Source organism: Panicum virgatum, chromosome 7K (genome assembly GCF_016808335.1).
Source record: "Panicum virgatum strain AP13 chromosome 7K, P.virgatum_v5, whole genome shotgun sequence".
Taxonomy (NCBI): domain Eukaryota; kingdom Viridiplantae; phylum Streptophyta; class Magnoliopsida; order Poales; family Poaceae; genus Panicum; species Panicum virgatum.
Window position 1 is genome coordinate 6,020,244 of NC_053142.1, and position 6,000 is coordinate 6,026,243.

Sequence of the window (6,000 nt, forward strand, 5' to 3'; positions counted from 1 at the left end):
CAGCTCACCGGGCCCGGACGGGGCCGGTTTGGGCTTCCAGGAGCCCCAGTATGTGGTGGCCACCATCTTCAGTGGAGCAGGCGCACCGCCCTCCTGGCGGAAGGCCAAGCTCCTCTGGAGGGAGGTCTGCGTGGCGGCGCCGGCCCCCGAGGGTACCCGGCCTCTGAAGTGGTCTGACACCCCGGTCACCTTTGACCAGGGTGACCACCCATCCAACACGGCTGGGGTAGGCCTTCTCCCCGTCGTGGTCACGCCCACGATTTGCAACATTGGAGTCGGCCGGACCCTCGTTGACGGGGGAGCCAGCCTCAACCAACTGTCACCGGAGGTGTTCCGCCAAATGCAGATCGAAGAGCGCAAGCTTACTCCTTCTCCCCCATTCTGCGGGGTCACCAATGGGAAAACCCTCCTGCTGGGACAGATCGAGCTCCCCGTCACATTTGGCGGACGCGACAACTTCTGCACTGAGAGCATCACGTTTGACGTGGCGCACTTCAACCTCCCCTACAATGCCATCCTCGGGCGTCCGGCGCTCGCCATGTTCATGGCGGCAATCCACTACGGCTGCAACACGCTTAAGGTCCCTGCCCCTGCTGGGGTCGTCTCCATCAGGATCGACTCTAGAAACCGCGCCGGCGAAGCGGAGTCCCACTCACCACCTCTCGCGGGCCAAGGCCTTGATGCCCTGGTGGAATACGAATCCTCGCATGTTCGGGGCATGGGCCCCATCTGCCGCCGAGTGAACGTACCCGGGAGGGACAAGGAAGAAGCCCCGTTTGCCGCAGTGGCAAAGGCGGATGTTCGCGCCCGTATGCCCTTCATGCTCAAGAATGCCAGCCCGGCTTTCCGGTGGGTCGTGCATGCTATCGCCGCGGAGACCGGTGCAAGCAGGTGTTGGTACTTTGTAACGTCACGAATAAAATCCGCAAGCGCACGGATACTGCTGTAGCTTTCACCCAAAAGTATTCCAGGGTATCGTATCCTCTGGGGAACGTGAGTGCACTATCTATGTGTTCAGGCTCATCTAAGGACACACACGCCAGTGCGGAAAAGATAGAAGCGAGGACTTTCTAAGATCTAGAATCTATGCCTAGAAAAAGAGATCACGTTGCCATTATACTTTGAGCTACTGGTTTCGACCGGCTTATACTAGTCGATAGCTCCAGTAATACGTGCTCTATCCATTATCCGAACATGGAGGATTACTAGGGCTCGAACAGGGATGTCACCACTTGCCGGCTACCTCTACAAACTGTGGGACTATCAGACAACAGAGTGGTATAGTCCAGCCTAGACACCACATCTACGCTATTCCCTACTAACTCTAGAGGCGATCAGGGTTATCCTTTTCTATCCGGAGCCCAACTCTAGAGTCAAATGCTACTCTCTAAGCATACCCTCATGTAATATAAGGCAGAGATGATAACTTGCAATCTAAACTCTAATTCTAAATAAGAAAGTCTCAAACACTTAAAACCGAATAAGCATCCATCGAGGTACAAGCAGAGAAGAGTGCCGACAAACTCGGCACTTCCCCCGACTCCTCCTCACTCTCCTCCTCCTCTTCTACACCTCCTAGACTACCTAAGCATCTAGGATGAAGGCCTCAAGCTCTAAGGGAGAAAGGGTGAGTTGAGTGTTGTGTGGTGTTCTGTGTGTTCATTGCTTCCCCCTCCCTTTGTATTTATAGGAGGGAGTCACGGCCAAGGGGAGTCCATTCTGCAGCTGATCCTCTCCAAACCGACGTGGGCATCCAATGAGCTTCCTCCACGTGGCAAGGTTAAGACGGTGGGGCCCACGGGCTGCTCGGCCGACCAGGGTGGTCGGCAGGCCACCCAGTGGGGCCATCGACCTTCCCTTTTGGTCTGTGGGTTTCTTCCTGGGCCCACTTGTCAATGGCATGGATATTAGCCTCTGGTATGTCAGTTTCTTGCTCTGGTGGGCCCTTTAGTCCATGTTCTGACACGTGTCACGTCCTGATTCGCTGGAACATCGTGTCTTGGATCATGCCACACCATTATGCTGCAAAATTAGCTAAAAATCACCTGCACATATTCTAGAACAGTATTTGTGGAATTCATTAGTAAATTAGTCTATCCTAGCTTTTATTCCATATTATGGTTCATTTTTGTGTAGGAGTTGACGGTTAAAATAGGTTGTTAGTAACCGTCAACAGCAGGGGGCTCCAACAACGACGTCTCGCCAAGCGTGACGCCTTGGGCGCCTCAACGGCAGGACGCCATAGGATGTCGGGGGGACATCGCCCTCGGGCAGTGCTATGCACGGCCCAGGAAAATCCCAAGTTGGGAGACTTACCCTCCGCCATTTTCCAGCCACCGCCGAGGTCGAACCACAGCCTCGCTAACGCGAGAGGATCTTTCCCCGTGCGATGAAAAAAATGCTGGCTGAGGGCTACCCGTCACCCCTATGGGAAGGAGGCACGAATGCCAAATGAATGGAATGGCGAAATGCTACTGTAAGTTCTACTTTTGGGGTTAGCAGAAAGCTCTGGTGCTCCGGCACGTGGACCAATGTTGGTATTTTATAACATCACGAATAAAATCTGCAAGCGCAAGGATACCGTTGTAGCTTTCACCCAAAAGTATTCCAGGGTATCGTATCCACTGGGGAACATGAGTACACTATCTACGTTTTTAGGCTCATCCAAGGACACACACAATGGTGTGGGAAGGATAGGACAGAGAGGACTTCCTTTAGAAGAAGAGATCACGTCGCCGTTATACTTCGAACTACTGGTTTCGACCGGCTCATACAAGCCAATAGCTCCAATAATACGTGCTCTATCCAATATCCGAACGTGGAGGATTACTAGGGCTCGAACAGGGCTGTCACCACCTACCAGCTACCTCTACAAACTGTGGGACTATCAGACAACAGAGTGGTATAGTCCAGCCTAGACACCACGTCTACGCTATTCCCTACTAACGCTAGAGGCGATCAGGGTTATCCTTTTCTATCCGGAGCCCAACTCTAGAGTCAAATGCTACTCTCTAAGCATACACTCATGTAATATAAGGCAGAGATGATAACTTGCAATCTAAACTCTAATTCTAAATAAGGAAGTCTCAAACACTTAAAACCGAATAAGCATCCGTCGAGGTACAAGCGGAGAAGAGCACCGACAAGCCCGGCACTTCCCCCAACTCTCTCCCTCACTCTCGTAGAGGTACAATTTGGAGAAGAGCGTTGTTACCGGCGCCCCTCCTGAGTACCTCTACTCCTAACCTCCCTAAGACAACTCTCACTCAAGTGAGAACTCAAGAGAAGAGTGAATTGTTGATGGTGCGGTGTGTTGTGTGCCCCATTCCTTACCCCTCCCCTCATATATATAGGAGAGAGCCACGGGTCTTGCGTCGCCGTGCTGCAGCTAATACTCCCCAAACCGACATTCTCCACCAATGAGGAAGCGCCACATCAAAGCTTGAGGCGGTGGGGCCCACTAGGCCGTCGGCCGACCTGGGTGGTCGGCTGACCAGGCCCAGCTGCCAACCGCCTCCAGCTTTCATCCAGAGGTTGACACGTGGAGTCCTTGGTCTTTAGCACGTGGTATTGTTTCTGATAAGTCGGTTTGGCTGCTGGATTTGGGTCCATGGATCCTCGCGCTTGCGTCTGATTGGTCGAGAAGAGATTGCCTCGGATTGCTGACGTGTCACTGCTCATGGGCTGCGTCTCTCTCTCGTGTGCAGCTGCCAAGTGGGCCCTTTTGGCCTTTGGGCTTGCTTATGCTTGGCCTAGGAATTTATGCCTTGGATAATATGCTTGTTACACGCAGTTTTGTCCCAAATTCACCTGCACACATTCTTAGACGAGCATCTGTGGAATTCATCAAATAATCATCCTATGCTAACATTTATTCCTTTCGATGCTCAACTTTTGCACGATAGTTGACGGTCAAAATGGGTCGATAGAGACCGTCAACAAGATCTCCCACACTTAGTTCTTTGCTCGTCCTCGAGTAAAGGCTAGAACTAAGGCGGACCCGACTTCATATGATGTGGCACTTACATACAGATTATTCTAAGCCTTATTTTTACTTGTGAATTTTGATGTGTCTACCATAAATGTTTGGGAAGTTGAAGAGCGGAACGATATTGACTTCAGTCTCCTCCACTTTCCTGCTATATGACTGGGGTTTTGGAAATGATTTTTTTTGAAAAGACCAACCATAGCTTTACTTCTCCATAGAATCTCTCATGTCGCTCATTGTGTATATGTCGTCACCAAAGCATTGCTTCGTTTCACCCTACTTCTAAAGATGGCATATGTGGAGCTCACGGTAGGGAAATGGAAGCATGCACTTGTGTCACATATATTGCAAAATCAAACAAAGGATCCATGGAGATGACAAATCACACAAGTTGATCAAGATTGTGCACATGTGTGGAAGGTGGATGGTGGAATGAAATACTCCTTTTATGAATCTCTCTCTCCTTTATTTGGATAACATGAGGACATGGCTATATTTTTTTTCTTCTTTTTCTCTTCTCTTTTTTTTCATGGACATTGATGTGTCCATTTTTTTTGAGTCATGCTTCTTGGGCATGCAATCTTTTTTTATAGCCCATGCCTCAATTGAAGGATACCAGAGAGAGAGAGAGATCATTAAACATGGCGTTTATTTTGTGGATGGATGGAATGGCATATCTGACTTCTAGAGTAGAAGTTCAACTGGTGGAGGGCACGTGACCTTGATCAAACAAGCATGAAGGACATCTCACTAGGGTCACAAAGTTTGAAGAAGCTCAATGCAACAACAAGCCACATATGCATAACGATTTGTATCATGAATATCAACATATGGCTTTGGTAGGACAGACACGTGGAGTTGTAAAGCTATGGAGGTTTTTCTTTTGATAAAATTTTTCCAGACACATAAGCAGATAAAGCAAGGATTCTTCCATCAAACTATATCTCACTAGTCAACAACTTAACAATCATGGGTTCCCTAAGATATGATTCACAAGCTTAGGCTTAGCAAAGAATAAAAAGTATGCAAGCCAATCATAGAGAAGCACAAGACCTGAGGATACCTTGAGTTTAATTTTAGTGATTGATCCAGATTTCATTTAAACTCATAGATTAGGGAGAGTATGAGGGGTAGAGTGCACAAACCGTCGCGATGAAGATGATCGGAGCTAGTGCTAGTCAGTCAAACCTGAGGTTCCACTGCCCAATACGAGCTCTGATTTTTCTTGACTTTTCGCATTCTGGTTCGTTCAGTGTTGTGCACGTGTTGTGGGAGATCTCGAGTGTATATGCCTGAAAGTTCCGAGAGATCTCCCCCACACTTGTTCTTATACATGGTGCTTATTCAAAAAACAAAAATGTGGAAACAAACTAATAGCTCTATCGGTTTTAAGAACCAGGGAGCTTCTAAAATTTATTGAAACTAAAATTTAATCTCACCATGATACTTACTCAAGCAAGGCTGAATTAAGATTGCATCAACATGAGTATGTTGTGCAATATTAATCCAAAACCTTGTCTTACTTTTCCATTTGATTTCAGCATCAATGACTCACCCAATTGGATTTGAAGATTTCTGCAGGGGTTAGTCCACATATGCAACCAATATCTATACAAGTATTAACTCCGGAACATCAAACAAACTTGACACAAGGTCTAGTTTGACTAAAGATGACATTTCAACCCAAACACCATGCTTGATTTAAAACACCTATGAATGTGTGATGCATCAAACACATTCAAACTAGAGCATGCAAGAACAGATAAAGGGAGAAAGGAAGCACGGTTGAGCTTTATTCAAAGAGAGATAGGCATGGGTATGAACCTGGTGATCCTCGGGCGACCTCCCGGCAGGGCTTTGTTTAATGTCAAAAGCAGGACATCGAGAGTACTTACCACAACATTTTTTGTTGATGAAGACTCGATGTTGTCACCATGGCAATTCCTCTCATTTTCATTTTTTTCATTTTTTTATAGAGCAAGATGTGAGGACATACACCAATTCCAAGAAAA